Source organism: Leopardus geoffroyi, chromosome B1 (genome assembly GCF_018350155.1).
Source record: "Leopardus geoffroyi isolate Oge1 chromosome B1, O.geoffroyi_Oge1_pat1.0, whole genome shotgun sequence".
In the NCBI taxonomy this organism is placed as follows: domain Eukaryota; kingdom Metazoa; phylum Chordata; class Mammalia; order Carnivora; family Felidae; genus Leopardus; species Leopardus geoffroyi.
The window spans coordinates 88,510,366-88,537,498 of NC_059327.1; the positions used below are offsets into that span (position 1 = coordinate 88,510,366).

The 27,133-nt window shown below is 34.5% G+C and overlaps 1 long non-coding RNA gene across 3 annotated transcripts in view; it reads left to right on the forward strand.

Annotated features, from left to right (window-relative positions):
- Positions 1–27,133, forward strand: part of LOC123592465 — a 192,757-nt gene that overhangs the window by 21,751 nt on the left and 143,873 nt on the right. For all 3 annotated transcript variants that reach the window (XR_006709792.1, XR_006709791.1, XR_006709790.1), the window contains exon 2: positions 16,956–17,050. This is a non-coding gene — a long non-coding RNA (uncharacterized LOC123592465). The remainder of the gene's footprint in view (positions 1–16,955; positions 17,051–27,133) is intronic.

The following is a 27,133-nucleotide window of genomic DNA, read 5'->3' on the forward strand; positions in this document are numbered from 1 at the left end:
CCTTTTAAAATGCTCTTTCCTCTCTCCCTTCTGCTTTTCTCATTTCTCAAATATTTTTATACAACTCTTTTTCCATCTTCTGTTTGTTCCTTACTCTTTTTTTCTGTGACATCTCTTTGCCACACCAGTATCTCTTTCCTAATACCTGACAGGTTTCGTTGTATACTATTGGTCACCCAGACATATATTTCTTCTTAAAAAATATTTATTGTAGGTATGCACTCATTTTATTTCATTGTTTTTATTAACTTTTATTTTCCTAAGGTTTAATTTGCCTAATGATCCTTAGCCCTGATTACAATGAAGTACACTAAAATTTCTTTGAAATCAAGGAGGGCTAAATTTAATGCTATATTTCTAGTTTAGAAAGAGACACCCTTATTAAATAGCTTTTATAATAAATCTCCCAGTGGTCTTGACCAATATCTTCTTGGTTTATTTATTTGTCTATTTATTCATTTTTATCTTTGGACCCCTTTCACTCATTTCTTTCACCTCTTACCCCTGCCTCTGGCAACCAATAATCTGTTTTCTGTACCTATGAGGTTGGTATTTTATTTGTCATTAGATTCCACATATAAGACAAATCTAAGAGAAAGACATCTGACTTACTGTAGTTAGTATAATGCCCTCAAGATCCATCCATGTTGTCACAAATGACAAGATCTCATCCTTTTTTATGGCTGAATAATAACCCTGTGTGTGTGTGTCTGTATGTGTGTGTGTGTACCTACTTCAATATAGTTTTCTTCTCATTTACCTGTTGTGTACTCATAACAGTCAGCATTTAAGAAAAAAATTATCTACGTATAGCCATTGACTAAGTAAGTCTGTTGGAAGAGGTGAGTTCAGGATCTTCCTGTGTCATCATCTTGAACTAGAACTTCTCCTACACATACATTTCTGATATTTTACAAATTGCATTTTAGTCAATCTTTCAATGATTGAATAGTTTTAAAAACATTTTCTCCACCTGCATATATTAAATTACTGGTTCATCTTTGTTGTTGTGAATTCCTGGTGTTTTTCCATTATTCATTCAAACATAAGGTTTATTTTTATCTTTTTTTCTTATAATAAATGGGATGGAGTTAGATTTTGTTCTATTTATTATTTTTAAGTATCTTATGTTTAAATCATGAGGCTTTTCCCGAAAAACAAATAGCTGGAACACATTTTCAAATTGCATGGTTTTTTCAAGCATTTGCTATCTGTGATACCTTCTTTGAACTGAAGGTCCACTGTTTTTGTCCTATTCATTTTTTAATTTTTTAAAATGTATTATTTATTTTTGAGAGAGAGAGGGAGACAAAACATGATCAGGGGAGGGACAGATAGAGAAAGGGACACAGAATCTGAAGCAAGCTCCAGGCTCTGAACTGTCAGCACAGAGCCTGACGTGGGGCTCGAACCCATGAACCATGAGATCATGACCTGAGCCAAAGGCTAATGCTTAACAGACTGAGCCACCCAGGTGCCCCCTATATTATTAATTTTCAATGTTGTAATTAATATTTGTACTCTGTGAGCCATTTTCCTTTGCAACAGAGTATGAACTTGATATCTGAAATTCTCAGGAGGATGTGCTGAAGTGGCAATATTCAATCTTGTATACCTGCTCAGAGGTTTTTGCATTGCCATTATCCTCTGTGAATAATTTCCCCAGTTTTACTAGTTATTTCTCATTGCATCTATTCAGGTTTCCACTCAAGGTAAAACACATTATATTAAGTGGTAATAATTTTTTTCTGGCTTTTGGGGAAAGGAGAAGTATTTCCATGATTTATGGTTATTTTTATATTGTATTTTCACTCTCCCAGCTGCTATTATATCGTTGCTGCTTTGGTGGTTTGGTCAACCTCATGTTTACTCTGAGATTTGTAGGGACGCTTATTGCCTACTTTTTAAAAGATGTAATGAGTATTTTTTTTCCTGTCATGTAGCTTTGCTTGAGTTTAGAAGGAGTTTGGAGATAACTTAAAAATACTCAAGTTCACTATATGTATAATTTTGACAAAATAAAGCAAAAATGAAAAGAGAATAAGGAAATTTTATTTAAAAATATCAATAACCATTGTGGCACCTTGGGGGCTCAGTCAGTTAAGTGGATGACTCTTGGTTTTGGCTCAGGTCATGATCTCACGGTCCATGAGCTGAAGCCCTACATTGGGCTCTGTGTAGACAGTGAGGAGGCTGCTTGGGATTCTCTCTCTCTCCCTGTCTGTCTGCCCCTCCTTGCACTCTCTCTCTCTAAAAATAAATAAACTTAAAAAAATATCAATAACCATAGTAAGAAATACTTTTACACAGGAATAAATTGAAAAAGGAGAATGTAATATATTTATGGGAAAAACATAAAACTACTTACAGAAATAAATAAAAGAATGCTAAATGAGGGAAGACACAGATTGTGTTTGTGGGTGGCTAACCTCAGCATTGTAAAGATGCCAGTTCTGGCCGAGAAAATCTATTCCATTCATTCTGTTTCACAGAATTTGATTAAACTCTTCCTGAATGTATACAAAAGTGAAAAAGCCAAGATAAGCTAAAACATTGATAAAGAAGAAAAATAGAAGGAAGCTTTTGAATACTTACTATACTGATGGTTTTTGTATAATTATAAAAATATATATTATACATTTGTTAATAATACACAAAAGAAAATTTATGTACACTTACATGGTAAATTTATTCAAGCAAGGGTAGAATTATCGCAAAAATAAAATATTTTTTCTTTCAGTGAAGTAAAGGTGAGAAATAAAATTGTAAAGATATTCAAGAGCTTTCAACTTCCTTTGTAATATTTTAGTTCTTTAACAAATATTAGGTCTAAATATGGCACAATGTCTATTAATTAAATCCAAGTGATTATTCCTAATGTGTTAGTTATATTTTCTCCTTCTCCTTCCCTTTCTTTTCCTTCTTCTTCTTCCCTCTTTCTCTTTCTCTGACCACCCCCCCCTTTTTCTTGTGAAGCAGGAAATGTGATTTTTTTTTTATTTTTGGTCAAATATACCTTAATTATTTTCCCCTCTCCATTGGTCAATAGGGAATGGTCCTGATTTTAGAAAATAAATAAAATGTTTATATTGTTCTATTTCCCTCCTCTAACTTATTTTTTTTTTCTTTTGGTTGGTAGTATGGATGGAACCTATGAAGAAAATTTATGAGGAGAAAATAGCTGTTAGCACCAAACTGATAGAGTCCATTAAGTGTCCTTACCATATGCATTGTGTATAATTTTTCAGGGTTCAAGATTTAATTTAGTTTTAAAGTTTTTTTAACAAAAGTATCACAGTGAATTCTGGACCACCAGGCACCAAAATCCATGATGAATAACCACTCTGGGATTACTCTGGGGTAAAGCTATTTATTCTTAAAAAGAGGCAGAATATGAAATATTGTCTAATCAGACAATGGAAACATTTTTTATACAGAGAAAAACTTGCTGGGGATTTCTATAACTATTGTTAGGAATTGTGTTTGAGGCAGAGTAATGGCAATACAAATAACATGGTGGGGAAGGAATAACTGATACACAACTGGACTAACTGAAATGGTTATCATTGAAGCAGAACTTAGTATTCAGTTACACTCGGATGAAATGGACATTTCCCAGTAGTGGGTGAGGTTAGTCTGTTGCCAATGAAATTTAATAAAATGGATTGGCTAGAAATAATGTCATTTTATACATTATCTTTCAGATCATCTGAAAGATGCTTAAAACTGAGATAACATAAACCATGACAGTTGATGCAATTTCTCATACAGCACGTTAGAAAATCTATGGAGACAGAAATGAAAAAGAAGCATGTTAAGTGCTTTTAGTGACTCAAATTTTGGTCCTGTCGCTGTAGGAGAACTCCACGTGGCACCTTGGCAAACTTGCGCGTATCCATATGGGGTACACAGGCAGAAATTTGAGCCACAGCTAATCTGAGTCCTGACAGGATGCTTTATGATACTACCAGAACACAAGAAGATAAGAAGGCATGTGGAGAGCATCCACAAGCCATCCCACTCAGGCCTTTCACCCATATTCCCTCGGAGGTTAACATGAGACAGTTTCTTATCACCTCCTGGGTTCTGATGAGATACTAGACTTCCAGAACTCCACACTCCGAATGAAACTTCAAAACATAAAGCTGCTTAGCCTCTGTTGAGAATGAGCCCTTCAGCAACAGGGTGTCTCATGCCCATTCAGCTCCTTTGGTTTCAGTGCCATTCTTTCTGGTGCTGGTACAAAGATTGTGGGGAGCTGGTTCCTTTAGCTAATCATGTTTTTCTCTATGTAAGGAATAAAGTCTCTGAATCTGAAAGTGACTCATTGTATCTTTATTGGTAAAATCAGTCAGGGATTGGTCTGGCCTTGTTTTGTGTGCCCTTGACAGAGTCAAATTAAGAAATTCATTTTGCATCATTGAAAGAAGACGATGGGTTATCTTCCAGCATTGAATCAATCAAGTTGGTTAGTCTTGTTTCATAGATCCTTATTTTGTATCCATTGTAACCAATCCCCTGCCTACCACACACACACACACACACACACAAACACACACATACACAAACACACACACACAAACACATATGCACACATGCAGACTTGCACATTGTATGTATAAGTCAGTCCCTGAAGGTTCCCTGACATCTGGGCTCTTATCCTCCTATTTAAGAGCATTATTTTGTCCAGAAATATGATGTCGCTATTCCGGGAATTGAAATAGTGTCCTTCAAATACAATTCTTGCAACTACGTCTCAATATGTATGTTAAATAGCTCTGAATATGACTACTCAACTGTAAGAAGCACCTGAAATCACCTGTTAGATTACATGATATCTAGCTGAATTAAATTAAATTAATTTAATTTCTATTGTTTTCACTGCTGTATTCTCATGCACAGAATAGTATTAGGTACAGTATAGGTGCTCAATTATAATCTTTGATTGACTAAAAGAAACAGAATAGTATGACATAACATAGGACACAAGGAGAATTTAAGCCAGGGCATGATGAAAACTTGATAGAAAGCTGCTGTCCTGTTTTCAGTCTTATGAATTAAAGTGGAAAAGAATGATACTATCAAAAGGAGTTTATATGGCATCTTCAATGCCTTGGAGTACTGTACTGGATAAGGAACAGAATGTGTACCTGAAAGGAAGTTAAAGGTTCAAAGTTTATCTAATACCTTTATCAAGAAAAAAAAGAACTAGTATCAAAACTTGTCTATGGGTAGGGAAACTAAAAATGACAGATAGAAATGGTAGGAAAGCCAACTTCTATGTTATTTAACATTTTCTGTGGGTATATATTACCCGTTCAGTTTATAAAGTGTCAAGTATGTTTATAAATAATTTGATCATCAGATGACAGGGCTGAATGAAATAAATTTTAGCTGAGAAAGGAGTATGACATTTTATTGAAAAATAGAAGAGTTATAGGAGACAATAAGCTCAGTTTGTGCAGATCATTAAAAAAGACCACTAAAACCAGCAAATAAGATAATCGAAGTCAGTGTTGCTTTGCAACCTGAGGAATTCCCCAGGTGAAATTTGAAACTAGCCTCCATCCATGGAGGCAGGGAGACGACCACACTCCAGACTGGGAAGTGGCAAGTTGAATACACACAAGAATGTACATACTAGGCTTGTCTTCAATGGTTGTAAGACAAGAAGATCTTTGCATCCATAGTCACAATTTTAAAAGTTTATATAGAGTCTTAGTGGGGTTCAGTCACCTGTACAGTCCAAATGGTCCTAACACCACCTTCTGCTCTCAAGACTACATTTTTGAAACAGTGCTAGGGGGGAAACAGTGGTGTGAATGTTTATTCCAAGAGCAGGGAAATGGGTAAAGAGTCTCTGATGGCCTGAGTCCAGCTTATGGGACAACCAGCAGTCATCTCCTGTCAAATGACCTCTTCTAACACAGATCAAAAGATCAGAGCCAATTTTAACATACCTAGAGTGTTTTTATTAGCAAAAATTACTATTTTCCACTTCTGGAAATGTTCATGTACTGGGTGACAGGTTTCAAAGTTATATATTCAAAAGTTAATTGAAAGGATTCATAACCATTGATAAAAACAAAAAAAGTAGATAAATCTTAAAGAAAAATGATATATAAAAAGTTAATAAAACTTTGAAAACTCTTATATATGATTTCAAGAATTTTAAAAATGTGAATTCTCATTTGTTAAGTTTGCTAGCAGTTCATAATAGGACACAAGTGCGAGAGGATCTTATTGAGTAAATTACTTTGCCTACAAAAAGTCCTGGAGACATTTATAAAGTGAAGAAATTAAACATCAAGAATTAAATGTGTCTTTAAATTTCAGCTTACCAACGTTGTGTGTACATATAACTGATTATAATTTCAATTTTAATCCTTGTGTTTTTTTCATGTTTTGACAAATCTGAATTTAGTTCATTCAGAGTATACTAATGTTGCACAATGCTGCACACATTATTCACATTTGTTATAGATTTCCTTGATAGAACTATTTATTTCTTTACAGATGTGAATTAGAGCTTTTGTTTTGTTCTGTTTGTGCCATTACTTTTAACCATTCAGCCTCACGACGTCTTGTATTTTTCTTCTTGAACCAGGCAGTTATTTCTCTAAAGATAAAAGAAACATTTTTTTTTCTTTTCCTTTGTTTGGAAATTAGGTCATCTTGACATTTGGCAGCCTGCTTAAATTACATTGATAATACTTCAAGGAACAAGTGCCATTAAATTTTAGTATCCTCAACAAAGCTTTGCATGTTGAGTTCCAACTCAAAGAGGAGAAAGGGACACAGTGTCTTGATTGGATGAGTCTAAGAGAGACCTCTGCTGGCTACATTTGAATAGCTACGCTGGGAATTTTTTTATCAGAATCACTAGTACTTTTTAACTACAATTTGGACAGGAAAAAAAAAAAAAAAGATATGGCAAAAATATCTGATAGTATTTCTAGAATATAACTCATTCAAATAATTTTGATACTTCAATTATCAACAAGTTCACAAAAACACAAGTATGCACATGCACTATAGAAAAATGCTTTAGTGGTACTCATTGACAATGTCTGTCTTTCTTTTCTTTTTTTTTTTAATTTTTTTTTCAACGTTTATTTATTTTATTGGGGACAGAGAGAGACAGAGCATGAACGGGGGAGGGGCAGAGAGAGAGGGAGACACAGAATGGAAAACAGGCTCCAGGCTCTGAGCCATCAGCCCAGAGCCCGACGCGGGGCTCGAACTCACGGACCGCGAGATCGTGACCTGGCTGAAGTCGGACACTTAACCGACTGCGCCACCCAGGCGCCCCAACAATGTCTGTCTTTCTTTTCAATAACAATTGTGGGGAGGGGTTCCTGGCTGACTCAGTTGGTTGAGCAACTGACTCTTGATTTCGGCTCAGGTCATGATCCCAGGGTTGTTGGATCAAGCCCCACATCGAGCTCTACAGTGAGTGTAGACCCTGCTTAAGATTCTCTCTCTCTTTCCCTCTGCTCCTCTAACTCACTTGTGCTCTGTGTCTCTAAAATGAAAAATAAAAAAATAATAACAGACAGTAGTAATGTACAATATAATCATAAAGTAATAGCAAGAAATGATTGCTCATATAGTATATTATTTATCTGGACAAAAATTATTTTTTACAAGTCAAAAATGAAAAAAATAATGCTGAATAACAAAACATTTTAGAAAATATTATTTTATATACTATTTATATATTTACATTAATAATAGTTATATTATTAATAATTATATATTTATAAAATATACATATATTATTGTTTTATATTAGATATTATAGTATATTTTATATATTATATAATTTATATTATATTTCATATTATAGTATTTTTATATAATGTATCATACAATTATATAATTAATAGTGTATAATTTATATAATATAAACATATATAATTTACATATATAATTTATATTTTTTATAAACTACTATCTTTTGGATATTAGTTTTTAAAATTTTAAAACTGTCACATTTTTATATACACCGTCTTAAGATCTTTTCTCTTTCGCCATTCAACTTTGTTCATATATTTATTCATATAAATGTACCAAAAATGCTGATAATTATTATTATGCCTTTTTTTTGCTCTAACCATCATTTCCAAAGATACCAAGAAATGGGTATAATTTCATAATTACATCTTTGTGACACCTACTTCTTTATACATACATTCTTATGAAAAATCCATATAGACAGAATACTTAATCTCAGAGAATCAAATAAAGAGTTAAAGTAATTGAATAAAAAAAGCAATGTCTCATATCTGGAATTGAAAGTCTGAAAAGGATTTAGCCACATGAAAAGTCTTTCTCTTTTAATATGAGTTCTGTAAAAACAGCCAGTGATTGCAGTTTTAGAAGTTGCTTATTCCTTGACCAGCTTTGTAAAAGATAAAAGACAGACTGAATCTCTTCCAACAAATTTTTTTGTTTCATATGCGGCTTATCTGGCCATGCCATCTAAGTCTTTCTTCCACAGGCACTGTTGCTTCTTTGCTTTTTCTTTTTTTGAAAAAAAAAAATTTAACCTTTACTTATTTTTTTGAGACAGAGAGAGACAGAGCATGAGCGGGGGAGGGTTAGAGAGAGAGGGAGACACAGAATCCGAAGCAGGCTCCAGGCTCTGAGCTGTCAGCACAGAGCCCGACTGGGGGCTGGAACTCACAGACAGTAAGATCATGACCTGAGCCAAAGTGAGACACTCAACTGAATGAGCCACCCAGGTGCCCCATCTTCATTGCTTTTTCTATCCTTTCCCTGTGGAGATGAGTTGCTCATCAGTGATTTATTTTGTTTTAAAGAATTGTGTCATTTTGGGGTGTGAGAGTAAAAAGGATTAAAGACATCTTCCTGTAACCTCAGCTACTTCCTTGAATGAACAGCAGCTTAAGTCATACTGATACTTCAGGGCTCATGCAGGAAACATCAGTTCTTGGCATCTCAAAGCCTTTGATTCCTTTTATTCTCTTACTTTTTTGGTAACAAAAATAATTCTTTGCATTTGTATAGACTATAACATAGAACATAATTTTGTGTTACAAAAAACAGTTATTCTAGTAATCCTACTCAAGTAATAACCAATTATTTTCATTTCCCAATGAGAAAATTGAGATTTAGAGAAGGTAAATGATTTTCCCAGGGGCATGTGTTTACTTAGTTTTTTGTTTATTTTTGTTTGTTTATGATATTGCCCAGGCAGGCCCTCTACATATATTTTTTTTAACATTTCTTTCGGAAGATGTTCTCTATTTATTAAAGAATAAATATGTCAGATTAAATTTAGGAACAGTGTTAAATTTCGGGGCACCTGGGTGGCTCAGTCGGTTAAGTGTCTGACTTGATTTTGGCTCAGGTCACGATCTCAAGGTTCATAAGATTGAGTCCCACGTTGGGCTCTCTGCTGATAGTAAAGAGCCTGCTTGGGATTCTCTCTCTCCACTTTCTGCCCTTCCCTACCTTCTCAAAATAAATAAATAAACGTTAAAAAAAAGATAACAGTGTTAAATTTCAATAACCATTCCATATCTCCAACTCAATTGTTCTCCAATATCCGTTACTGGCATCTGTTCTTTCACCCTTTTGGATACTAATCTCAAATCCATTGTTATTGTACAACCATGAAGATATCATGTTAGGTATTCTCAGTATATCTTTTTACATATTTATATGTGTGATAAAATAGTGCTATACAAATACATTTATACATTGTGAGACATATTCTCAACATTTCAATTAATTAAATAAACATACAAAATACACACCTAAATGATTATTGTGCTCATTCCAATTGTCTCTAGATGTATAATTTGACCTAGATACAAATTATTTATTTAGTTATAGGTGAGACAGGGCAAAATAATTGATAATATATGAAGATGATAAAATGAACAAAATGCACCTAATCATTGCCATGTAGACAGACGAAGTATAGAACTCTATGAGTATACCTTTTCAGCAACCCAACATTCTATCCTTTCACTATCTTAGCCCTATATACTGACCCTTCCTGTACATCAATACTTTCCATGTTTCCATCTGTTTCTTTTAGCATCTACAGACTACCCCACCCCAATTCCACCCCCTTTTCTTGCAAATACACTATTTAACTAATACCCACAAGTCTTGTTCTTTCTATTCTCACTACTCTTGTACTGCTTGCCTTTATTGCTGGCTCAATTTGGCCACACCTTTCTCTGATTTTAATCTTAGCTAAAACTGGAGGGCATATTAGAGAGAAACATTCAATTTGTGATGTTGTGTTTGTATGGTCTAACATTCAGCTGAAACTTCAGCACTTTTTAGCATTTACTCTTTTTGATGTATCTGATATTTTACATTACTGTAGTTGTTATCTCAAAGATTCACCACTTTCTTAAATCTTCTCTCTCCTTCACTCTCGCTCATTCCTCTGTTGAAAATCTTACCTGCTACTTCACAGGAAAAATGGAGGTCATTATATATTACCTTTAATTTAACCCATCTATTTAGCAAATATTTATTGTGTTCCTTTCTGTTTTGGATAAACAACAATGGAAAAGTGTTGTTGTGAGCCCTTAAAATTAATGAGGAAAATTGATATGACAGACTCCTAGCTGTCCTCACTATCTCCCTTTTCCAGTATAATTGAGTTTAATGGGTGCATGGCCATTTTATGGTGTTTAGGGACACAGGGTGCCATAACTGGTGTTTTAAATTTTATTTCATGTTTATTTTCAGACATTTTATATAATTGATCTGTATTTGTTGTATAATTCGTAAGTCTCTGAGAAACAGAAATTAATGACTAATGTGTAAAGTTCAATATGCTAAGTGCTACACGTGGTTTATGTTGTTTGATCCTGATTGCATACTTCTGAGAGTTTGGTGATCAATTAGGTAGACACATCTGAGTAAATACTAGTGAAAAAATGAGGTTTGCAAGGGCTAAATATGTAGCTCAAGGTCAAACATCCAGTGATGATAAGGATCTATGTTATAAATATGGGAGAATCTGGCCAAGAGACACATATAATTAATCTTACAATAGTTAATAATTTCTAAGTATCATAGAATTTCTAAGAAATAAACTTACCCTTGACTACATCTACTAAAAGCTTAATTCTAACACTTTCATGTCTTAAAAGGCACTTAAAATTTAGAGCATAAATTTGATGTGTCTTAAAAGGCTCAACAAGATATGGTCACTATTTACTCCAACCAACCTCATATTGAATCCCCATCTCCTAGACTCTGACACCCCAGCCACATTGGTTCTTTGTTCTGTTTGTTCAGTGAATACAACATGATCTCTTCTATGACAAGTTTTTTTGCATGTGATGTCTTTTCTATCTATGAAGATTTTTACAACCTTGGGTCCTTACCCTACTTTTTCTATTGTATACCATTAAATATATTGACATGATTATAAGATAAAATATTTTAATGAGGGGCTCCTGGGTGACTCAATTGGTTAAGGGTCCGACTCTTGATTTTGGCTCAGGTGATGATGTCACAGTCATGAGATCAAGGTCTACATGGGATCCGTGCTGAGCATGGAACTTGCTTGGGATTCTCTCTCTCTCTTCCTGTCTCTTTGCCCATCCCCTGTTTGTGCTGTCTCTCTTTCTCAAAATAAATAAATAAGCATTTTTTAAAAATAAACTTTTTATTTTAAGATAATTATATATTCCCATGCAGTTCTCAGAGATAATAAATACAGAAATATTTTGTCAACTTTTCACCTATTGTTCCAATGATAACATTTTACATAATTACAGTATACTATCACAACCAGAAAATCAGCATTTATTGCTCAGTTTTCATTGGTTTTATATGTGCTTATTTGTATGTGTATATTTATTTTCTTAATGTTTGTTTTGTTTATTTGTTTAGAGAGTGGGGAAGGGACAGAGAGAGAGGGAGAGAGAGAATCCCAAGCAGGCTCCATGCTGTCAATGCAGAGCCAGACCCAGAGCTCCATCCCACGAACTGGTAGATCATGACCTGAACTGAAATCCAGAGTCAGACCCTTAACCGACTAAGCCCCCCAAGTGCCCCATATCTGTGTATATTTCTACACAATCTTATCATGCATAGAATCACATGACTATAGTCATAGACCATAGCCAACATACAGAACAATTCCATCACAAGGATCACTTATTATACCCTTCTGTGGCCACAGTTACCTCTCTTCCTCCTTCCTTTATAATTTCTGACAACCACTAACTATTCTCCGTTTTTAAAATATTATCATTTGAAGGATATTACATAAGTTGAATGTGCGCAAGCTTTAAATTTTTTTCTTTATTGTTTTTTGATAATAAGCTTTTTAATTTTTTAGGATACTTGAGATTTACAGGGGAGTTATGAAGATGGTTCAGAGGGTCTTGATGTGCCTGCACCCAGTTTCCCCTATTATTAACACCTTACACCTTATATTAATATAGCACAATAATTACAATTAATGAAATAATATTGATACATTATCATTAAAGTAGAAGCTCTTTCATATTTCCTCAGTATTTACGTAAATATCATCCACCTTTTCTGTTCCAGGATTCTATCCAGAATACCACATTACATTTAGTTGTCAATTCTCCTTAATATCCTCTTGGCTGTGACAGTTTCTCAGAAATTTTTTTTGATAACCTTGGCAGTTTTGAGGAGTACTGTTCAGTATTTTGAAGAATGTCCCTCAGTTGGATTTGTCTGATTTTTTTTTTTAATGTGTATTTATTTTTGAGAGAGAGAAAGAGACACAGAGCATGAGTGGGGTGGGACAGAGAGAGAGGGAGACACAGAATCAGAGGCAGGCTCCAGGCTCTGAGCTGTCAGCACAGAGTCCGATGCGGGACTCAACCCCACGAGCTGTGAGATCATGACCTGAGCATAAGTCAGATGCTCAACTGACTGAGCCACCCAGGTGCCCCTGATGTTTTCTGGGTTTTGTTTTGTTTTGTTCTCATGATCAGACTGGATTTATGAGTTCTGGTGGGAAGATCACAAAGGTAAAGTACCATTTTCATCACATCTTATCAGGGGTTCATGCTATCAGTATGACTTATCACTGCTGATATTAACCTTAATCATTTGAGATAGTATTTGTCAGGTTTCTTCACTGAAAAGCTGTTGTTTTTTTTTTTTTTTTTTCTTTTCACTTTCCAAACAGTATTCTTGGGAAATCACTGTGTGTAGTCCACCCTTAGGAAGTGAGAAATATGCTCCACCTCCTTGATGAGAAAGTGTGTTATAAATTATACAGGCTTTTTCTTTGGAGATTTGTCTCTTCTTCCCCCTTTATTTTTTCATTTTCTTATTTGCTATAAACTCATGGGTACTTGTTTCGTGCTTTATATTCCAACAATGTTTGATTTTGTTTAAATTGTTTCAGCTTGGGTCATTGGGACCTCCTTTGGTTGGCTCTTGTGTCTTTTTCATATACCCCCATTATTGTGTGTGTGTATTTTCTTCCTTATTGTTGTTGATTCCTTATTTGCTGGCAATACAAGATATTCTAGGCTCATCTTTTATACTTACTTCATCAGTCGTAGAATTAGCCATTTATTTAAAGAGCCCTGCTTCCTCTTATTGGAGAATGGTATTAGAAACTAAAATCTAGATGCTAGGTTTACTCAGTATGTATGTAGATTTCAATAGTGTGTTTTGTCTTATTAGTGTGGAGTATCACATTGGTGTAGGCGTATCATAGTTTGCTTAATTATTCACCTGTTAAAGGACATCTGGGCTACTTCCAGTTTGGGGCTGTTAATAAAGCTGCTAGGAGAATTCATATTCTATAAACTAAATTCCCAAGAGTGCAATTTCTGGATCATATGGTTAGTGAATAGTTTTATAAGAATCTGGCTAAATGTTCTCTGGTGTGGCTGTATCATTTTACAATCCGTTCCCACTAGCAATTTATGAGTGATCCAGTTTCTTACATCATTGCCAGCATTTGATATTATTTTCTACACCATTTTGATGTGTGGAGATATTTTATTTTGGTTTTACAATAATATTTTACTTACATACTACTGAGAAATAAGGACAGATGGAAGGAAGAGCATTACAGCGAGTCTGCAACGTTAAAACCTAACAAAAACGCACCACAAAATCAGTAATTGGTAGTTACGATCTCTTCCTTATCCATATCTTAGGTAAGAGGCCATTTTCTCACAGAAGCTTTGCCTGATCCTGCAAGCTGGCTGAGGTCACCCACTCTAGGAGTAGTAGTTACGTGTTTATTTTCTCCATACTACTAATAACGCCGTGTAACTTTATCCCAGAGTATTTAATTGTTGTTTCCTTTTTCCTGTCTAAACTGGAAGCTTCACAAAGGCAGAGACTATTTCCTTCACCACACTACCTCCAATACCCATGCCAGGTTCTGGTGTATAGGTGTTTAAAACTATCGTTAAATTAATACATAGACATGTTCTTCACTAAGTAGTGCACGTTCTCAACCAAGTAATTTAATGTCCTTCAAATTGCATTTACTTAGTTACACAACAGAAACTTGATTTAAATCAATTCTAAGACTCTAGACTTCCAGTTACAGAAAAAAACGGGTGATAAACGACAAAGAGAAAAAGAGATGATTTTTATTTTCAAACTCAGTACTACTAAAAAAAAGAAATACCATTTAATTGAGTATACTATCTTCATATATTTCCAAAAACAAGGCTAAACGATTTTTTCTTTTGCAAAAATTACCTCAATCCCCATCCTCAACCTGGTTGAATATGCTGAGACACCTTTGACTAAGTTGGTCCGTCTTCTCAGGAGCCTTCAGTCTCTAATTATCTTGTGGAAGGAGGCTGGAGTTCCTGCTGTTTTAATATCAGTCTTCAAGTTAAAATGATACTAGAACACAAAAAATAAAAAAAAAAATCCTTATACCCAATAAATATTTGGTTTATAGAAACTTCCAATAAGGAAAAATTTGTCAAAACAGAGAGGTTTTGAATTTTGTTAGTTATGGATCTATAGTTATAAGATATTTCACAACTGCTCTTAAATACTGATGTCAATACAAATTAATTTCAGTATATTTATTGAAAACAGTTTCATGACACAAATATATTGCCAAACTTATGACTAGTGGAATAAAAATTAAATTATGTGCCATGGCTCAGGATAGCCAATGCATTAAAATCTGATGTGCTTGACATGTACCCAATAAAAGAGAATGTAATAAATCATACTCAATATAAAATATTAATAATAAATGACACATATGTGTTTTTTTATAGGAAAGTAAACTAAAATCATAGTAAAAGGGCATGGGTCATAATGAAAGTATTTCAGATTAAATATAGAATATTCTTCAGACAATTTGTAATGTGTTCCAGCAATTTTAAATCATTTGTCTTATATAATTGCATATTTTTCAATAAACATTAATAGAGTATAACTTAATCTTTATGTTTAGAAATAACTTGAGGGATATGGCAATACTTACTAGTTTATATGATCAATGTAAATAGTTTAACTGGATAATTCAGGCCAAAGTGTTTCATATTTAAATACAAATAAATAAATAAATAAATAAATATGAATTTAAACAATACAAAAAAATTCTACTTAACCACAATCCATATGCCTGGCTAATCTTTATATGGCTACATTATGTCCAGTTAGATACAGCTTCTATGTCACAGCCTTAAATAAAGTTGCCCTCAAATCTGTTTATTTCCACTGACTGGGAAAATAATGGTTTACACCTCAGAAGGAAAATGTGAGGATTAAATAAGATGTTGTATGTAAAAGAGTTAGAATAAAATCAATTATTATAAGTTATTGTACTATTATTATCCACATAATAGCTATTGTTTTTTTTCCCCCTGTGAAACAGCACTAAATAAAGAATGTTATGTTGCAGCTTCAAGGAAAATGTAAATGAAATGAGGGCAAATTTCCTATGCATTACAAAATGTGTTCCCCAATTTGACTTTGAATCTCCTGATAGCCAAAACAAAATAAGAAAATGTGACTAGTTGCATAATTTTCTTTGTCCATAAGAAAATGATGTGGTAAGGAGAGACAAGGATTTTAAATACCTATATTTTAAAGTATTTGTGTCATGGACTTTTATTAAAGTAATAGTAAGTCTGCATCTGCTTTTATTCCTCTATCAGTATAATTTGAGCTAAAACTTCAAAGCTTAATGAACTGAAATCCGTTCTGTAGGAGTCTGTGACAATGTACAGGCAGTATAGTAGAGTAAGGAGAGTGACCTCGTTTTGAATCCAGGTTTTACCTCACTTGTGGATGCCCAAGCAAGTAACTTAACTCAAGCATATATAAAGCCTTGGATTACCTTGCAGACTGATAATTCAAATTCATTCAGTGTCCAAAAAAGTTCATAAAATGAAATGAAATTATTTGTATTTGTTACTTATACCAGTAGGTAGCCAAGTTCTCCAGAAGAGTAACCAAGATAGATTTATTTTTATAATGGCAAGGCAAGTTTCTTATGGCTGGAAGAATCTTCCGCAGACCTATGTTCTCATAGGAAACTGAGGACTTAGAAAGATGCTGCATGGTTCCTTATTTTTATAGTTGTCTTGGTAATTTTTCAGTTACTTTTCCATTTAAGAAGATGTGTATCATTTATCTTTGTCAGTTGACATCTTTCCATCAATCTTGCCATTGACCTCAAAGGTTGGTGTCAGAATATAGATTAGCACAAAGGCTTAGAATCTGAATATTAGTTCGATTTGAAAAAATTAGGAACAACAGCAGCAACAAAACTTGGGAAAGAAAATGATACTAGATGGCTAAGATTGCACCCAGATCATTCTAAACAAAGAGCTTATAAATATTTACCAGTGATGAAAGATTGTTTCAAAAGAATATGACCATTACTTCCCGTGATTTGTGACAGAATTACATGCTGGATTAAAAATAAATTGTCACCAAAATGATAAAGTTCTCATTTCTCCTTTTAGATTCTAGACTCTATTGACTTTAACCAAAGAAGTAGAGATGCCTGAAAGTTTCCAACAGATTGAAACTGAGAAGCACTAGACCAGAAATCTAGTAGGTAAGCAAAACAACAACTGAAATTGTGGATTCTCATGTTTTTGTGCAAAAATATTTGGGGTGTTAATGTTAAAAATGTTGGTAGGTCAGAGGACCTCCTCAACCCCATCCTCTCTAAAATAGAAGTTTGGCATAAGTAAAAATATGCTAGAGTGAGAGGTTGTTTGTTTTCAACTCAAAGCACCACGCAGAGAAGAAAAGGAAGAAAATTTAAAGTATGGAAATTAGTATTAACTGTGTTCTTAAAAATTCTTTTGTTTTGGGGCGCCTGGGTGGCGCAGTCGGTTAAGCGTCCGACTTCAGCCAGGTCACGATCTCACGGTCCGTGAGTTCGAGCCCCGCGTCGGGCTCTGGGCTGATGGCTCAGAGCCTGGAGCCTGTTTCCGATTCTGTGTCTCCCTCTCTCTCTGCCCCTCCCCCGTTCATGCTCTGTCTCTCTCTGTCCCAAAAATAAATAAACGTTGAAAAAAAAAATTAAAAAAAAAATTCTTTTGTTTTGTTTCATTTTTTGTATCATAATAAGTGTTTCCTTTAATCCTCATGACCTATTTCACCCATCTCTCCCCACCATCCCTCTGGTGACAATCAGTTTATTGTTTTTCTCTCTCTATATATATATATTTTTTTCTCCTTTGCACATTTGTTTTATTTCTTAAATTCCACACATAAGTGAAATCATATGATATTTGTCTTTTCTGACTAACTTCTTTCACTTAGAATGTTAATCTCTGACTCCATTCATGTTGTTGCAAATGGCAAGATTTCATTCTTTTTTATGGCTGAATAATATTCCATTGTATTTATATCACCTCTTATTTATTTATTCATCTATCGATGGACACTTGGGCTTCTTCTATAGTATGGCTGTTGGAAATAATGTGCAATAAACATAGGGGAGCATATATTCCTTTGAATAAATGTTTTTGAATTTTGGGAGTAAATATCTACTGGTGCAATTATTGGATCATAGAGTAGTTCTATTCTTAATTTTTGAGGAACCTCCATACTATTTTCCTGAGTGGCTGCACCAGTTTCATTCCCACCAACAGTGCACAAGGGTTCCTTTTTCTCCACATCCTTGCCACCATTTATTGTTTCTTATGTTTTTGATTTAACTGTTCTGACAGGTATGACCTCATTGTAGTTTTGATTTGAATTTCCCTGATGATGAGTGATGCTGAGCACCTTTTCATGTGCCTCTTGGCCATCTAGATGTCTTCTTTGGAAAATGTCTGTTAATGTTTTCTGTCCATTTTTTAATTGGATTATTTGCTTTTTGGGTGTTGATTTGTATCTGTTTTTTTTTTTTATATATATTTTGGATACTAGACCTTTATCAGATATGCCATTTGCAAATATCATTTCTCATTTGGTAGGTTATCTTTTAGTTTTAGTGATTGTTTTCCTTCACTCTGTAGAAAATTTTTATTTTGATGTTTTCCCAATAGTTTGTTTTTGCTTTTATTTCCTTTTTCTCAGGAGACATATCTAGAAAAAAAGTTGCTATGGCCAGTGTCAAAGAAATAACTGCCTGTGCTCTCTTCAAGGATTTTTATGGTTTTAGGTTTTACATTTAGGTTGTTAACACTTTTTGAGTTTTTTAAGTATGGTGAAAGAAAATGGTCCAGTTTCATTCTTTCTCTTGTTGCTGTCTAGTTTTCCCAACAACATTTGTTACAGAGACTTCTTCCTATTGCATATTCATTCCTCACTTTTCAAAGGCTAATTAATTAACCACATAATTGTGGTTCATTTCTGGGTTTTTATTCTATTGATCTCTGTGTCTATTTTTATGCCAGTGACATATTGTTTTAATTATACTGCTTTGTAAAAAACTTGAAATTTGTATTAACTGTGTTTTAATATGCATGAGTATCTAATCTATGGTTATACTTTTTTTGAATGAAGCATGAACACTTAGTTTGATGACCTATGAAACTAATTACTATAATATAAATTATAATGATACAGGCATACTTTTTTTTTTACTTTTTAATAAAATAATCTTCAGAGTACAGGATCTCAGAAATTATTTCATATGTGGACCATATTCATTTGAGTGTAGAGTCAGAAGTGCTTAAGTGACATAAAATTTTTTTTGCTAAAATGTATATACCAGTTTTACCCTCAAATTTCTATTTGAATGATGAGTACATTCATGATACATGGCCAGTAAGGAAGATTCAGAGAATGAATGTTTGCCTAACATGTCAAAGCAGTTTCACTATTAGTGGAGTGATCCGTGATTTCAATGTATTCTACATTGGTCTAAAGACATGATGATCGAAGGGTTAACTAACTTTCTCCTTCAGGCTAGTTGTGTTTGGGGGAAGATATTTTGTTACACTGGAGCCAAAAGAGATAAGTGGGGGAGGCTGGAACTATGCCCAGCTTCTCCAATACCAAGATCCTTGGGAAAATAACTTTTTCCTGTTCTCATCCCCTTGAGGTGTTTTGTCAACTATGATTTTTACTAAGGTTTCTTAGGAAGGGAAAGCATCTGGCAAGGAGCTGGAAGTCTGTCCCTCCTTTCTCCACTACTTTTACTTCTTTTTTTAAGTAAAAAGTATGTAAGAGGTGAAGTTACATTAAAAAATATTCAATACAAATAAAATTATTGTATAGAAAAGACAAATTTTCAAGTCAGTTATGAAAATGTTAAACTGCAGGATATCTGACAGCAGTACTATTGACCAGGATCAGCAAGAGAAGCTGGTAATAAGACAGTGGAGTAAAGATCAAGGCAGTTTCTGGTTCTACATGTAAGGAGCTTAGAAGTCACCACTCTGTCCTAACAAGTAAAAATATGAACAGACTGAAAAATCAAGAACTCTTCTTTGATCCATAAGACAGTAGAGATCACAAGACAAATCACTGTTCTCCAACTGGAGAGAAAGATAAATGAATATAGGGAGGCATGGCTTACCAGAGCAGAGTTGCTCAAACAGAACCGCTACAAGAACCAGTGCTGGGGAACGTAAACCTGAACTGTAATTGACAAATTGCTGGAGGCTCCTGATTCCAAAGTTAGTATGGAGATGCAAGACCCAGAATAGCCAACGCAGTATTGAAGGAGAAGAACAGAAGTTGGAAGACTGACTCTTCCTGACTTGAAGACTTACTATTCGGCTACAGTTATCGAGATAGTATGGTATTGTCAAAAGAATAGACAAATAGATCAATGAAACAGAATAGAGAGCCCAGAAATACATGCTCATAAATATAGTCAGTTGATCTTGGACAAAGGAAAGAGGCAATACAATGGAGCAAAGACAATTCTTTCCAACAAATGGTACTTAAACAACTGAACATCCACATGCAAAACATGAATGTAGACACAGACCTTATAATACAAAATATTAACTCACAATGGGTCATAAGCCTAAATGTAAAATGTAACACTATAAAATTCCAAAAGATAACATAGATGGAAACCTGGATAATCTTTTATATGGTGATGACTTTTTATATATAACACCAAAAGCATGACCCATGAAAGAAATAATTGATAAATTGGATTTCATTAAAATTAAAAGCTTTAACTCTGCAAAAGACAATGTCAAGATAATGAAAAGACAAGCCACATACTGGGAGATCATATTTGTAAGAAACACAATTAATAAAGAACTGCTATCCAAAATACTCTTAAATCCAAAGAACTCTTAAAATTTAACAATAAGGAAACAAACGACTCTATTTAAAAATGGGCCAAAGATTTTACCAGACATATCACCAAATAAGATGCACAGGTGATAAATAAACATATGAAAAATTATATGTCATCAGGGAATACATATTAAAACAACAATGTCCACCATTACACGCCTACTAGAATGAGCAAAATCCAGAATACTAACAACACCAAATGGTAGTGAGAACGTAGAGCCACGAGAATTTTCATTCACTGATAATAGGAATGCAAGGTAGTATAGCTACCTTGGAAGATAGTTTGGTTGTTTCTTACAAAACTAAACATACCCGAGGTTCCTGGGTGTCTCAGTTGGTTAAGTGATTCTTGGTTTCGGCTCAGGTCATGATCTCACAGTTTCATGGGTGTGAGCCCCTCATTGGGCTTTGCATGGAGAGTGCAGAGCCTGCTTGGGATTCTCTGTCTCCCTCTGTCTCTCTCCCACCCCACTCCCGCTGTCTCCTTCTCAAAGTAAATAAACTTAAAAAACAAAACAAAAAACCTAAACATACTCTTGCCATATGATCCAGCTATTGTATTTATGTCCATACAAAAGCCTGCAAACAGATGTTTATGAAAGCTTTATTCATAATTGTTAAAACTAGGAAACAAAAAAAAATGTCCTTCAGTAGATGAATGGATAAATTGTTGTACATCCAAACGATGGAATACTATCTAGCACTGAAAAGAAATAAGCTGTTAAGCTGTGAAAAGACATGGAGGAAATTTAAGTGCATTTTACTAAAGGGAAGAAGCCAACGAGAGAGGCTTATATACTGTATGATTCCAACTGTATGACATTCTGGAAAAGATGAAACTATGAAGACAATAAAAACATCAATGGTTGCAGGGATTAGGGGAAGGGAGGGTTGAATAGGTGGAGTACAGAGGATTTTTAGAGCAGGGAAAATACTTTATGATATTATAAGGATATATGTATGTCATTATACATTTACACCATGTACATACACATCATAGACTAGTTAGGGGGATATTGCAGAAGAAGAATGACATGATTTCAGAACCCAGAGTATCTTTGAAAGTAGTAAACAGCGAACACATTCAAGGGAAGTTTGCAGTAGACAGATATGAAGGAAAATATAAGGAGTTTAGGTTAGGAAATGTTGATGGGATTTGTGTTAGATGTCCTATGTATGTGTTGAGTAGGCACCGGTGCTTTGGCAACATGTTGTTTACAGATAGTCATTTATTATATGGGAACTAGCTATATAAAACATGAAAGCATTACTATGTTTTCTTCTTACCTCATATAATAGTACTATTAGAGAATAAGAAAAGCTTATGTTCTATCTTAAGGTAGTGCATTTAGTACTTTGAGGCCTGGAGTAAATATTTCTCTTTAATTTCTGATTCTTTGATAATGATTTTGCCAAATCTATACTATATTAGGAAATAAGAATTTTACAACTTGGGCACCCAGGTAGCTCAGTTGGTTGAGTATTAGACTCCTGGTTTCAGCTCAGGTCATGATCTCACGGTTCATGGGTTCGAACCCCACATTAGGCTCTGTGCTGACAGCATGCAGCCTGCTTGGGATTCTCTCTCTCTCTCCCTTTCTCTGCACCTCCCCTGCTCTCTCTCTCTCTCTCTGTCTCTCTCTCTCTCAAAATAAATAAGTAAACGTCTTTTTAAATAAAAAAATTAAAACTTCATGGCCCATATTCTTTAGATTTGTGAAACATGCAGTATTTATTTTTCACTATGACAGTTTTAAGGTATACCTATCACATTAACTTTCTTTTTTTTTTAACGTTTTATTTTATTTTTGGGACAGAGAGAGACAGAGCATGAACCGGGGAGGGGCAGAAAGAGAGGGAGACACAGAATCAGAAACAGGCTCCAGGCTCTGAGCCATCAGCCCAGAGCCCGACGCGGGGCTCGAACTCACGGACCGTGAGATCGTGACCTGGCTGAAGTCGGACGCTTAACCGACTGCGCCACCCAGGCGCCCCATCACATTAACTTTCTGGAAAAGTTTCAGGTATCCTGAAAATTAGCACAACAAATGAATCAGACACACAGAGATAATGCTTTTGCCAGCCCAGAAAATATATGCAGAGCTCCTATGCCTGAGTACCCCTTTATTCTTTTCATGATTTATCATGGAAATGTGAGTTGACAGTTTTATGTATGGAATGCAAATCTGGCTCACTTTATCAATCCCATGCATATTAATATGTATATATGGTAATTTTTGTTGCTTGCAGAATGGCCCTTAGATACTGCTTCCATTCTATGCGATTTAACAGGTGAAATGTTGGAAGGTACACATTTCATGGGCTGTTTTTATTAAACCAGTAAAATGTTTGTAGAAATCTGCTTGGTGATTGTAATTCTTTTATTATATTCCTATACATGATCAAAAAAGAAGTCAGATGCATTATCATATATATGCATGCATAATATATTTACCAATATAAATGTTTCTATTTATGGAACTAATAACTTTATTGAAGCAAGAGAGTCATTGGGAAAGAGTTGTCACATAACGAAGGAGCACATTTTCATCAAGTTCCAGAAATGATCTGAATTAGAGTAATTATGATCTACCAACTAATTTTTTAGCTTTCTAATATAATTACAAGAGAAAATAAAACTTCATAATTCCTAATTATTCTTTCCACATGTCATATATCATTATCCACTAGACTTGGTTATGATGATGAAAACGTCCCTCTATCTTTCCTTCCTTTCCTTGCCACTATACTTCAAAGATTTAAAGAGTTTTGCTTTGCAGTCAAGAAGTTACATTTGAATCACAGATCCAAGCACTTACTGGCTGGGTGATGTTAGACAAATGTTTTAAACTTCTAAGAGTTGGGGCCTTTGGGTGGCTCAGTAAGTTAAGCATCTGGCTCTTGGTTTCAGCTCAGGTCATGATCTCATACTTCATGAGTTTGAATCCCACATTGGACTCTGTGCTGACAGTGTGGAGTCTGCTTGGGATTCTCCCAAGGGGGAGTCTCCCCCTCTTTCTTCCCCTCCCCCATGCTCTCTCTCTCTCTCTCACAAAATAAATAAATAAACTTAAAAAAATTCTCTAAGAGTCAATTTCTCCAACTATAAATTATATAATAATAGTAATAATAATTATTTTATATAGATTTTAAGGATACGAGTAATTAAGATAAGAGGTAAAATGTTTTCCTACAGAGTTAGCACTCAATGTGATTTCTATTAGAACTATCATTATCATTATACGTATATTACTTACACTAAAGGTATATCTTGACTTGTTTACAGGCAATAGCTCTACCTAAGAAGTACATAGATTATATATTTGCTCAGAAAACCTACGCTTAAAAGTATTTTCTCTCTTTTATGTTCTGTAATTACACTGATCCATTTCTCTGTGTGTATACATACACATATATGTAGAAGAAATGTGGCCATGCATATGTGTGTGTGTATACATGCATGGCCACATTTCTTCCATTAAAGACAGCAACAAAATACTCCTCGGATCCCTTCTGCTAACCTGCACTCCCCTCCTCCAGTTATATTCTACCTCTCTGCACTGGCACCATCCCAATTTCTTGAATTGCTATGCTTTTTTTTTTTTTTTTTGGATTCCCCACCTCACATTTGCTTCTCCATGATGGATTTGACCCTCATCCCTTCATTCAAGTCCAGCTGAGTAGTCCTTACTAATCTATAAATCTATAAATCTATATAATATATATATAATAATATATAATCTATAAATACAATGAATATTTTCTCAGTGTTTTCTTGTCCTACTTTAAGCAGCATTTCACTGAATTGGCTACTTCCTCTTTTTTAACATCACATCCAATGACATCAGTGTGGTTAGTTTCCTTCTAGCCTTTGGCCTAGTCTCTTAGTCTTCTTGCCTCATCCTTCAAAGCTTTTCATTAATTGTTCTGGTTTCTCAGCAACTCTTGATCATTCACCAAAGTTTACACGTTTTAAGTCTTTTAACTGCTCGGTAAATTATTAACAACAAAAAAATACAAACGACAGAAATGTCTGATTGTTCTGGCTCAAAAAGTAGAGCACATAGTTGATGTATTTCTTTTCTTTGCCTCTCACATCCAGTACATCAATAAGTCCTGTCACTTCTACATTTGAAGTATTATTAAATCTGATGACTGTTCTCCATTTTCAGTATATCATTGTCTTCACTGGGGTATTGGAAAATAGCCATCTTATTTTTTTCTGTGTAGCTATAAAATAAACAAAAATAATAGTACAACATACAGCAAAGTTAGGTTTGTATGTTATGTTGTAACAAGTGCTGTAGGGAAGATTAAGAAAGGAATGAACTAAGTATGATCTGGAAATAGATATGGTTTAAATTTAAATAAGAACTTGAACGTAGACCACCTTGAAAAGGTGACATATGAATGAATGTCCACAGTGTATTTATTCCAAATAAATGTACTTAAATAATTTAAGCAACCTAAAATTTTGTAAACTAAAATAAATATAGAGAGTTTACACTCTAGCACCTTACAAAAATATAATTCATTGTAAATCATAATGTGTGAAGAGGAAATATATGTAGCAAATGCTAAATGTGATTTAAACATTTTTTTTTTCCTAAGTGTTAGCAGAAACCCATGAAGGCAAATGGAATAGGAAGAAATCCTCAATGGAGTTTCTGTTTATGCAAACTCTAAGATATTGTGAAAGAATATCTGCCAACAGTAGCCCAAAAATTACCTGTGGTCTATATAAAAGTAAGGGAAAACATGTAGTATAAAGTTGAAGACATTGTATTGGAAGTTTTCTTTAGAGAAGTAGAGTTGCTGATATACTGTGGGTTTCCTCAAACCTATGATGAGGCAGTGCCTCCTCCTTATCTCAAGCAAAATAGGAATAGACTCCAAGTGAACCAAGTCTGTATTGAAGTCTGAAAAGTCTAAATACAAGAGGCCAGAGTGGTTTCCTGGGATTAACAAGGTCAAAAAGTACTACTTGGAGAGAGATCTGCACTTCTGTTAGCTGTCAAGCAGCCCTTTGTTTTTCATGCACTAGAGAAGAATACTGAACAAAAGAAGCAACAGTGAGTCATCTCTAAAGGATACTTTCCATGATCCCAGGAACCATTAGATCATGGTCTGAGCCAAAATCAAGAGCTGGACACTTAACTGACTGAGCCACCTAGGCGCCCCAGACACCCTTTCCAGGAGGACTTCCAACCAGGGGTAGGGTATCTCCCAGAGGAAAGACTGGAAGTCTAGTATGGCCGAAAGGAGATGACACTTGAATGATAGGGATATAAATGACCACATATGAGAAGGAACACATCAACCACTTTAGGAATTCTAGGAAGCTATGCAACTGTGAAGAAAGTCTCACAAGAGAAAGAGGTAGTTTTTGGCATACGATTAACCCAAATGGTACTAACATTGGATTACAACCTTCCCAGGCAAGTGAGACCTTCTGACACTTCTCTCCCTGCTTCTGTTGGCTTTGAACTTGGGGGGTTCCCTAAAGATCCACAGTGTGGGGCAGGACAAAGCAACTATCCTTTTCCTTTTCTTTGATTGCTCATCAGCTGAGGAGAGACCGTTGTAGACTTGAAGAGAAGTTAAAGATTTGATGTTAAACTGGAAGGGATTTATTTTATCTGAAAAAAACCAGAAATCTATGAGATCTTCCTGAAATTTTCTTTAGACTTAAGGAAGAGAATCAGTATAAAGAGTCTCTGAAAAAGGAAGTTAGTAGAAAGAAATTTTCTCCTTGACTACATCCTACCTACCACATCCACTTTTTCATTAAACTGAATATGTGCAATTTTACAAATTTCATTAATTTTTCATTGAACTATAATTGGTTGTGTTGGGAACTTCAGTGATTAAATTCATTTGTTCTTTATCTGAAATTAGACAGAAGTTCACTTAATATGAGCAATTTTGCAAATTATTCTCAATAATATAGTCAGGAATAATTGTGAATGACTTTGAAATTTGCAAAAAAAGATTACTGGGTGTCCTTTCTAGTTCATCCTTCAGTATCTTTGAGGTATGTTAACATTCTAAATTGTAAATAACTGACAGCAATGGATATGATTTTTCTCATAGGCATGCAAAATAATTTTCTCTAGTGGAGGTACTATTGATCTTTTCCTCCCTCCCAAAGAAGTCAGTTTTCAATATATCTATTGACCAAGGTTATTACAACAATCCTGATTACTTAATATGTGCCTCTCAATTCTCCCTCAAGCTGTTTTGCAGTATCTTACTGGTTCCCTCATTAATGTATGACTGTCATGATTTCATCCTTTAAGAAAAAATATTCTTTAAAATTGTGGAGTCCCCCTGGAGAACTCAGTTGGGTAGCCTGACAGAGTAGGCACCAGGGGAATACATTTCATGCTGCTGGTCTGCTGATTTTTTGCTTGGCCCC